At 39.3% G+C, this 11,386-nt stretch overlaps 1 non-coding gene across 1 annotated transcript; it reads right to left on the reverse strand.

The window, feature by feature from the left end:
- Positions 1–4,531: 4,531 nt before the first annotated feature.
- LOC130034354 (U6 spliceosomal RNA) lies at positions 4,532–4,638 on the reverse strand. The gene has a single exon (XR_008794119.1). It is a non-coding gene; the product is annotated as a U6 spliceosomal RNA (small nuclear RNA).
- Between the last annotated feature and the right edge of the window lie 6,748 nt (positions 4,639–11,386).

Raw genomic sequence — 11,386 nt, forward strand, 5'->3', positions numbered from 1 at the left:
TGGCAGGGTCCAGGGCACTATATATATGGTACCAACAATCAGACCCAGACAAGGGGTATGCAAGACAAGTGCCATGCCTTACCCACTGTATAATAGCTTTGGTCCAATATTCTTTGTTTCTATCTGATCATAATTGTATTCCGTTGAAAAGAATATACCTTAAAATAATATTTATAAAATATGTTAGTTTTTTCCTTTGTCAAAGTGTCTATACATTTCATCAGCTAGATAACATAATTTTTTGTTGCTATACTGCTTTAATTTGAAGTCACTTATCACTTAATCACTTAACTTCCCGTTAGTCGTCGATTTGCTTGAGTGGGAGCCAGTAACGTCTCCATTCATCCCTGCCACGTGCCAGTGTAGCCCAATGGCATCTGTTTGCTCTGGGAACATGAAGAGCCTCAAACCGATCATTCGTGATCTTAATGAAGAAGTCTGACCATCTGGTAGGTGGGCGGCCACGCAGTCTTTTGACATCTGTGGGATCCAGTCAGTAACAGCTCTAGTCCAGCGGTCGTCTTTAAATCTCATTATGTGACCAGCCTATCTGATTTTCGACACCTTGGCAAACGAGACAGCGTCCCTGATGCTGGATCGTCAACGGATGTCGGAACTCTGGATTCTTTCTCTCATTTGAGTGAAACGTGATATTCTAAGCATAGCTCTTTCAATTCCTCTTTGGGAGACCTGAATAGCATTCTCATCCTGTTTACGTGGGGCCCAGGTCTCTGAGGCGTATGTCAATGCAGGAAGAAAGTGGAATCAAAGAGATATGTCCAGAACCGGAGGTTCTTCGTCCTCTTAGCTATTTTCTTCGACGTTCTTGAAGGCGTTCCAAAGCTCTCTTCCTCCTGTGCAGCTCAGGTGCCAGGTCATTTGTCATGTTGACTTCTCGACCTAGGTACACATAGCTGTTGCATTTGGAGATGGTCGTTCCGTTGAGAGCGAATGGGGCATCAGGAACGAGGCTGTTTCTCATAAACATTGTCTTCGTAAGATTCAGCTGTAGTCCGACCTTTTCACACTCACGGTCAAAGTTGGCCAGCATTTGTGCCGCTTGGCAGATGTTTGGTGTTATTAAAACAATGTCATCAGCAAAGCGGAGGTGGTATAGTTGCCGACCATCTATCTTCACTCCCATTCCTTCCCATTCCAGTCGTCTCATGATGTTCTCGAGGGTGGCACTGAAGAGTTTCGGTGAAATGGTATCACCCTGCCGAACCCCTCTCTTGACATCAATGATTACTTCTTTGTAGAATGGTGAGATCCTGGTATTGAATCCGCAATACAGCTCATGAAGGATCTTGATGTATTGAGCTTGATTGCCCTGATTGGCTAGGGCTTCAATGACTGCTTCCGTCTCAACAGAATCAAAGGCCTTCTTTAAATCAATGAACGTTAAACAGAGCAGCATCTTGAACTCCCGAGAAACCTCAATGAGATTGGTTATCGTGTGGATATGGTCGATGGTGCTGAATCTTTGCAGAACCAGGCTTGCTCGCATGGTTGTCCTTCATCTAGTGTTCTGCCAATCCTATTTAGGATGACTCGAGTGAACAACTTGTAGATGACAGACAATAGGCAGAACGGGCGATAATTGCCAATGTCATGGATGTCTCCCTTCTTGAACAGTAGTATGGTCCTGCTGTTTTTCCATTGGGACGGAACCTTGCATTCAGACAGGTAGCCTGTGAAGAGCCGAGCCAATGTATTGATGAGTACTGACCACAGGTTCTTCAGGTGTTCAGGTCTGACCTTGTTTGGGCCAGGTGCTGTTCGTTTCTTTACTGACGAAATGGCGTGTCAGATTTCAGAAGGGAGAACGTTGGGAATGACATATCCATCCTGTGGAATTTGGTATGTTGGGAAGTGGACATGGCTATCGAAGAAATTTGAGTAGAAGTCATGGATAATCTCCATTGCCATTCTGGAGGATGTGATGGATCCATCAGGACGTCGGAGGGTAGTCATCTTGGTCTTGTAGGTTTTTAAATTTTCTTTATTTTTTAATATTAACTTTTATTTTTGTTGACTCACCTTGAGATAGCACAGATTACAAAGCTCTTCATGATTTGGTTTCAGTCATGTGATGTTCTAATTCCTATCCCTCCACCAGTGTAATTTCCCAGCAAAAATGTCCCAGTTTCCCTTCCACACCCTTCACAAACCAACCCCCATCCCAGCCTACTCAATGGCAGACACCTCTCTTCTCACTTTTCTCTTTCACTCTCTAATTTTAGGCATTATCATTTGCAATACAGATGCTGAAAGGTTATCATGTGTATCCACTTACCTTCTTTCAACACTCATTTCTTGTCTAGAGTGATCATTTTCAACTAATGCTGTCATAATTAACCCTCCTCTATCTTAACTAGCTCCACCTGACTCACCCCTTTTTTCCTGGCCTTGGATATTAGTTTCGTACTATATTTTATATCCCACAAATGAATGAAGTCATTATATATCTGTCCCTCTCCTTCTGACTCATTTCACTCAGCATGATACTCTTCATGTTCATCCACTTACAGGCAAATTCCATGACATAAGTTTTTGTAACAGCTGTGTAGTAGTATATTGGGTATATATACCATTGTTTTTTATTCATTCTTCTGTTCTCAGACACTCAGGTTGTTTCCAGGTTCTGCCTAAAATAGGCTACAAGAAAAGGTTGCCCAGCTTCACCACTTCTATTCAATATAATAACGGAAGTACTTGCCATAGCGTTTAGAGAAGAAAAATATATTAAGGTCATCCAGATAGGAAAGGAAGAAGTCAAGCTCTATTTCCAGATGAAATAATACTATACTTAGAGAACCCTAACTCTACAAAAAAAGCTTCTAGAAGAAATAAATTAGTGTAGTAGAGTGGCAGGTTACAAAACCAATATCCAAAAGTCCATGGCTTTCCTATTTGCAAATAATAAAAGAGAAAAAAGTGGTATTTTAAAAAACTATCCCATTCAAAATTATGCAGCAGGAAATCAAGGACCTCAGAATCACCATAACAAAGGAAGTAAAGGACCTCTACAAAGAAAACTATAAAATGCTACTTCAAAAAATAAGAGAACATGAGGAAATAGAAACACATCCCCTGCTCATGGATTGAAACAATTAATATTGTCAAAATAGCAATAGTCCCCAAAACATTATACAGTTTAAATGTGGTCCCTCTAATGATTACCATGATATTTTTCAAATAAATACATTACACACTCCTGAAATTAGTATGAAACAACAAACCCCCACAAATGGCTAAAGCAATCCTTGGGGAAAAGCAGATGGAAGGCATCACGTTCCCTAACTTCAACTGTATGACAAAGCAGTAGTAATTAAAACAACATGGAATTGGAATGAAGACAAACACAAAGACTGAAAAAATGGAGTTGAATACTCTGGCATAGACCAGCAAATATATGATCACTTAATCTCTCTCTCTCTCTCTCTCTCTCTCTCTCTCTCTCTCTCTCTCTCTCTCTCTCTCTCTCTCTCGTTTTTTGAGTCACACCCTGCTATGCTTAGTGGTTACTCCTGGCTCTGCTCTCAGGAATTACTTCTGGAGGTGCTTGGGGGAACCATATGGGATGCCAGAGATTGAACTCAGGTCGGCCACATGCAAGGCAAATGCCCTACCCACTGTACTATTGCTCTGACCCCTGATCAGTTAATCGTTGATAAGGGAGCAAGAAATATGAAGTGGAGCAAGGAAAGCCTCTTTAGCAAGTGGTGCTGGGAAAATGGAACAGCTGTATGTAAACAAAATAAAATCTGACCTGCAATGCCATGCACAAAAGTCAGATAAAAATTGAATAAAAATGTGAATATCAGACCTGAATCCATAAGCTACATGGAAGAAACATTGAAGCTAAAGGCATCTTCAAAGATGAAACACCTTTGACCAAGCAAGTGGAAGCGAAAATTAACAAATGGAGCTAAACTAAGAAGTTATGTACTTCAAAAGAAACAGTGACCAAGATACAAAGACAGGCTGTGGAATTGGAAAAACTATTCACCCCATATCTATGTGATAAGTGGTTAAAATCTGATAAGTGGTTAATATCAAAGATATACAAGGCACTGGTTGAACACTACAAAAAATATTCTACCCCATCAAAAATAGGGAGAGGAAATGAACAGAAACTCCCTCAAAAAAGAAATTCGCATGACCAAAAGGCACATGAAAAAATACTCTACATTACTAATCATGAGGGAAATGCAAACCAAAACAACAATGAGATAATGTGTCACACCACAGATACTGGCACATCTACACACACAATCAGTGCTAGAGTGGATTTGAGAAGAAAAGGCCCCTCATTCATCGCTGGTTGTAATGCCAACTGTTACAGTCTTTTTGGAAAACAATATGAGAATTCCTCAAAAAAAGTAGAAATTGAGCTCCCTTTTGACCCTGCAATACCACTTCTGGTAATATAATCTGGGAGTCCAAAAGCACACAACAGTAACAACATCTGCAATTCTATGTTCATTGAAGTAGGCTTTTAATTTTTTTATTTTTTTTACTTTTTTTTTAAAATATGGAACGATTCACGAATTTGCTTGTTATCCTTGCGCAGGGGCTATGCTAATCTTCTCTGTATTGTTCCAGTTTTAGTATATGTGCTGCCGAAGCGAGCACAGAAGTAGGCTTTTTAAATTGTATGTACGCAAAGCTATCATAGTTTCTGCTGTAATATGGATGACTTGAATCACCCATTTAAATTATTTTAATGCTTATTTTAATTTTTTCCCTTGGGAACCCCAATAAAAATCACTATCGCGAAGAAGGAAATAGTAAAATGCATAGTTCTGAGCCACAGTAAAAGCAATTTACATACACAGTGAAGTTTGAGATCAACTTTTTTCCTTAAAGAATGCTATTTATAGAGCAGTCTTTTATATCTATGGCATATTAAAAGGAACATAAAAAGCTATAATATTTAGTTAAATAATACGACATTATCTGATATGACTCAAAACTATATTTTCAAACTAAAATGTATGTATATAAGTAACCAGAGAATGTAAAAGAAATTGTGTCAGAACTAAAGCCATAATTTAAGGTAAAACAAACACATGACATATATAGTTATTGCAGTTTATTGCTAAAAATCATAAAAAATTCAAATGAAGCATGCTATGTGCAATATGAGATGATTTTTCATAGTGAACACAGTATTTTAACTTTGGTTTGTTTGATCACCCCAAATATTTTAATAACATTACACACTGTAAACAATTATTGTGTAAAAAATACCCAGATTAGTACTATAGGTCTAGGCTGAGTTGTAGATTATAAATTGATGAGAAAGAATTTATGTTTTTTTTTGTTTTTTTGGGGGGAGTCACACCTGTCAATGCACAGGGCTTACTCCTGGCATATGCACTCAGGAATTACTCCTGGTGGTGTCCAGGGGACCATATGGGATGCTGGAATCAAACCCAGGTCTGCTGCGTGTAAGGCAAATGCCCTACCCGCTGTGCTATCACTCCAGCCCCAAGAATTTATGTTTTAATCTTAGCACCTATAAAATTAGAATATTGAAAAACATTTTCCCATGAAAATAAAAGTTTATTTTCATAAACATTTATTAACTATAATTTTTACATTTCTTCAATAACTGCTCGCTATTCCAACACTGGTATTATTATAGGCAAGATAAACATCTGATATTATGTATATATGTATGTAAATGTGTTTACATAATAGTGTAAAGTTAATATATGAATGTATCTTGAGCTACCAAAGGTATGGGGGGGAGTAAGTCCAGTTTAATATTCAAAAGTAAATTCCAGAATTGGCAGAATCTCCTGCCCCCATGCCAGGCTGTCTTCACTGGGGCCCCTTGAGGGGGCCTGGTTGAGTCTCCCTCCTCACCCCAAGCAGAACCTTGGCAGCTGAAAACCTCCAGAACTCAGCCACATCCATGTTCAAGGCCACTCTTCACACACTCGGACGAGTCTCATGCATGAAGGAACCGGCAGAGGAACCCAGGTATGCGGGACTCGTGGCTGAGATTTCCAAGCCTGCATGGATCAGGGCTAGGCCTCCTCCACCCAGACCCCCAGTTTTCCAGTAGCTTGGCAGTCACACCCACAAACTTCCCCCAGGACCATGTAATCTCATCAATGGCCAAGATCCAGAGACTCTAAAACAAAGCTCCCAGAAGAGATCGATGTAGTTTTCCCTCATGGAGAGCCCGGCAAACTACCGAGAGTATCCAGCCCACATGGCAAGCTCCCTGTAGCATATTCAATATTCCAAAAACAGTAACAACGGGCCTCATTCCCCTGACCTCTGAAAGAGCCTCCAATACGGAAGTATTGGAAAAGACAAGTAAGGAGAGGCTGTTAAAATCTCAGAGTTGGGACAAATAGAGACATTACTGGTACCCGCTTGAGCACATCAATGAATAACAGGATGACAGGTGATACAGATGAACTTCCAGAATTGTTTGAAGAAGTGTGTAGGGCTGGGAGTCAAACTTGTGGACACCTTCCGGCAAAACACACATATTAACCCTTTGAGCTCTCCCTCTGGATCCAAATGCATATTTTAATATAATCCTATATGCTAGTATATATGTTTTTGATACGATTGTTTCTTAATTTTTTTCAACTATGGTCCCTTTATGATTTGGTTATCCCCCATGTCCCTCGAATACTATTTTCCTTTCCACTGGTTTATATAGTTTTTAGCTGTGACTCACCTGTAATATCCTAGGTGCCTCTTATAGCCCCTAGTTGAATAATACTGAGTTAAATAATTAAATTATTGTAATTTTATATGTCTTTGAATCAACTGATAAAACCTAGTGATGCAATAGATTAGGAAATCTTTGAACCAACCAACACACCCAGCACCTTGTGCCTGCACTACCAGCGTGCTCCCACATTGGACAGAGCACTTATGAATTCTGTGGAAGAAGACTTCTTGCCTTACTCAGCAGGTCAGAAAATATATCACTCTCAGTTGTGATAGCAGCCTTTTAATACTTCCCTCCTGTATATCCCTCAGGGAACACACTTTGGCTCTTATACTTAACTCATGCTGAAATAGCTTGGCTATCCCCAACAACACTGTGGTAATATTAACTTAACTATAGATTGAGTCACTTTTCCCACAAAAACATCCAAAGGTAGAAGTGATAGTAATAAATCACAAAACCCCAAATTATGGCTTGAGTAGCAGCAGGTTCAGTGACATTGAATGCTTTCCTAGACCATTGCAAGAAACTCTAAACAACTCACTAAGTAACAGCAAATTGGGTTGGCAGATCTACGACAGGGGTGGAAGAGAGCACCAGCTATTCTATTCAGAGAGCACCCAGGCATGAGGGGAAGGCACAATTTGTGAATTTAAAAGATTAATTCCAGACTGCAACATTGCAATGGAAAAGCAGTGAAGAACCCCACCACATTTAGTGAGCAAAAATTGAAGCCTGTAAGACTCAACCAGTATTATCCCGTAATAGAACCTCCCAGATAAGAACTTTACTGAAGAAATGTTGAGGATGTTCAATGAGCACGAAGAAATAATGGTACCAGTAGCTAATAAAACACATTATGAGAAATCTGCCACACGGAGGGGTGGTAGGGTGTGGGAGGGGGGTATACTGGGATTCTTAGTAGTGGAAAATGGTGAGGGGCAGATGTTTGATCATTGTATGACCAACCGAGACTTAAACTGAAAGACTTTGTGACTGTTCTCATGGTAATTCATTAAATAAAACTTAAAAAAGAAACACATTATGAGAACAGATATGTGAAAACAACTAACAGAAATAACAGAACTAAGCAACAAATTTTGGCAGGTTAAATGAAAAATTCCAAGGAAGACCATGGAAGCAAAATAACCGCAGTTGAAGATAAAAATCCGTGAGCCTCAAGATAAGATGCAGAGAGTCTCTAGAAAACAGCAGAATACAGAGTCACTGTTCTCCTGTTGTTCATCAATTTGCTCAAGCGGACCCAGTAACGTCTCCACTGTGACAATTGTTACTGTGTTTGGCATATCAAATACTACACTGTTAGCTTGCCAGGCTTTGCCATGCGGGCAAGATACTCTTCTTAGCTTTCTGGGCTCTCCGAGAGGGGCGGATGAATCAAATTCAGGTCGGCCATTTTGGCTTCATGCAAGGCAAACGCCTTACCCACTCTGCTATTGCTCCAGCCCCCAGAATACAGAAAAGACTCAAAATCAATCATCATCAAATGAGAAAAGTTTTGGACAAATTCAAGAAAAAGAATGTAAGAATAATTAGAATTCTGGAGGAAAAGGAAAACAATTCTGATGAAGAATCATCAGTAAAAGAAAACATAATTAAGAAGTTTCCATTGTTGAGGAGTGCCTGCATCCATATTGAGGATACCCAAAGTATAACAGAAAAAGAGCTCCAAATAAAAGTACTCCAAGACAAATCAACATTACAAAATATACAAAGATGCCTCCCTAAGATTCAAGCATGCTTATCAAATAAGACCCAGTAGGACTGAGAAAATGGAGGTATAGTGTTATAAAGCACTAAATGAATTTAACACCTCACCTAGAATAAAATACCCAGCTAGACTATTATTCAGATGTAAAGGAATAATACAGGGCTTTACAAATAAACATCAGCTTAGGATCTTCACGAAAACAACTTTGTAAAGAACACTAAGGGGGTTTCTTTAAATCAAGACAAATCTCACAAACCTATCTAAGTCCTACTTCTAGAAATATGTCCCCGAATTCATGGTAATAATCTCACTCAGTGTCAACAACTAAATGCACAAACTAAGAGACAGAAAATGGCAAAACGGATTAGAAAACTGAATTCAAGCTTCTGTATCTACAAGAAATACATTCGAAGAGTCAGGGAAAACATAAACAGAGTCAAAGTCAAAGGTGGTAAGACAGTATTTCAATCAAAAAACTTTCTAAAAAGCCAGGATACTACATATTTTTTTTAATTTTTATTAGTGAAACAACATGAGGTACAGTTGTAGATTTACAATTTTTTTGTGCTTGGGTTTCGATTATACAATGACTAAATAACCATCCCTCCACCAGTGCCCATTTTCTACCACCATGGATCCCAGTATCCCTCCCACACCCATCCCCCCATATCACCTTGACTCTGTGGCAGGGCACTACCTTTTGTTCTCTCTCTCCTTTTGAGTGTTGTGGTCTGTGAAAGAGGCATTGAGTGGCAATCACGTTCAGTCCATAGTCTACTTTCAACATGCATCTCCCATCCTTGGAGGATAATCCAAACACCCTTAATTTGGTGCTCCCTTCTCTAGCTGACCTGCCCTTTCCCCTAGAATGCCCGGCTTGCATCTAAGCCATGGAGTAATCCTCCTGGCACTAATCTCGGCTATTCTTGGGTATTAATATCGTATTTTGTTACTTTATGTCCCCCAGTTGAATGCAATCTTTTTATGTCTAACCCTCTCTTTCTAACTCATTTTGCTTAGCATGATACTTTCCATGTAGTACCACATGTATGTAAATTTCATGACTTCATCTTTTCTAACAGCTACATAATACGCCATTGTGTAGATGTACCAAAGTTTCTTTAACCAGTCATCTGTTCTTGGGCACTCAGGTTTTTTCCAGATTCTGGCTATTGTAAAGAGTGCTGCAATGAACTAACAAGTGCAGATATCACTTCGACTATACATTTTTGCTTTTGGGATATATTGCCAGGAGTGTTATTGCTGGGTCAAATGGGAGCTCAATTTCTAATTTTTTGAGAATCTTCCATACTGTATTCCAAAAGGGCTGAACCAATCTGCATTCCCACCAACAGAGAAGGAGTGTTCCTTTCTCGCCACATCCGCGCCAGCACCGGTTGCTTTTGTTATTTTGGATATCTCTGAGATGTGAGATGTATCTCATTGTGGTTTTGATCTGCATGTCCCTGATGTTTAATGATGTAGAGCATTTTGTCATGTGCTTTTTTGCCATTCGTATTTCTTCTTTGAGAAAGTTTCTGTTCATTTTATTGCCCCATTCTTTGTTGTGTTTGGATGTTTTCTTCTTGAGGAGTTCAACCAGTACTTTGTATATCCTTGATATCAACCCCTTGTCAGATGTGTATTCGGCAAATATTCTTTCCAATTCTGTAGACTGTCTTTGTATTTTGGTCACTGTTTCTTTGGAGGTGCAGAAGCTTCTTAGTTTAAAATAGTACAATTTATCTATCTCTGTTTTCACTTGCTCGGCCAGTGGCATGACATCTTTGAAGATACCATTAGCGTCAACGTCATGGAGGGTTTTGACAACTTTTTCTTCAATGTGCCTTATGTTTTCCGGTCTGCTGTTGAGGTCTTTAATCCATTTTGATCTTACTTTTGTACATGGTGTTAGGCAGAGTTCTGAGTCCATTTTTTGCATGTAGCCGTCCAATTTTGCCTACACAATTTGTTAAAGAGGCTTTCCTTACTCCGCTTCACATTATTGCACCTTTATCAAAGATTAGATGATCATATGATTGAGAGGAGATGCCATTTTTATTCAACCCTGTTCCATTGGTCTTCAGCTCTGCCTTTCTTCCAGTACCATACTGTTTTAATTATTACTGCTTTGTAGTATAGTTTGAAGTTAAGGAGGTTGATTCCTCCCATTTTCTTTTTCCCAAGAAATGCTTTAGTTATTCGTGGGGGCTTATTGTTCCATATGAATTTCAGGAGTGTTTGCTCCATTTCTTTGAAGAATGTCATGGGTATCCTTATAGGGATCACTTTGAATTTGTACAATGCTTTGGGTAGTAATGCCATTTTGATAACGTTAACTCTCCTGACCCATGAGCAGTGGATATCTTTCCATTTTCTCATGTCCTCTTTTATTTCCTGAAGAAGTGTTTTGTAGTTTTATTTGTACAGGCCTTTTAATTCATTAGTTAAGCTGATTCGTAGGTATTTGATTTTCTGGGGCACAATTGTGAACGGGATTGTTTTTTCATGTTGCTTTCTTCTCTCTCACTGTTTGTGTATAGGAAAGCCATGGAATTTTGGGTATTGATTTTATAGCCTGCTATTTTACTGTACAAGTCTAATGTTTCTAGGAGTTTCTTGGTGGAGGTTATAGAGTTCTCTAAGTATATAGTATCATGATCTGCGTATAGTGAGAGCTTGATTTCTTCCTTTCCTACCTGAATCCACTTAATATCTTTTTCTTGCCTAATTGCTATTGCAAGTACTTCCAGTACTATATTGAACAGCAGTGGAGAGAGTGGGCATCCTTTTCTCATCCCTGATCTTAGAGCGAAGGCTCTTAGCTTTTCCCCATTGAGGGTGATGCTTGCTGTAGGCTTGTGGTAGATTGCGTTAACTATGTTGAGGAGAGTTCCCTCTATACCCATTTTGGCTAGGGTTTTCATCATACAGGGGTACTAGATCTT

The sequence above is a fragment of the Sorex fumeus genome, unplaced genomic scaffold (assembly GCF_029834395.1).
Source record: "Sorex fumeus unplaced genomic scaffold, SorFum_2.1 ptg000058l, whole genome shotgun sequence".
NCBI classification, from domain to species: domain Eukaryota; kingdom Metazoa; phylum Chordata; class Mammalia; order Eulipotyphla; family Soricidae; genus Sorex; species Sorex fumeus.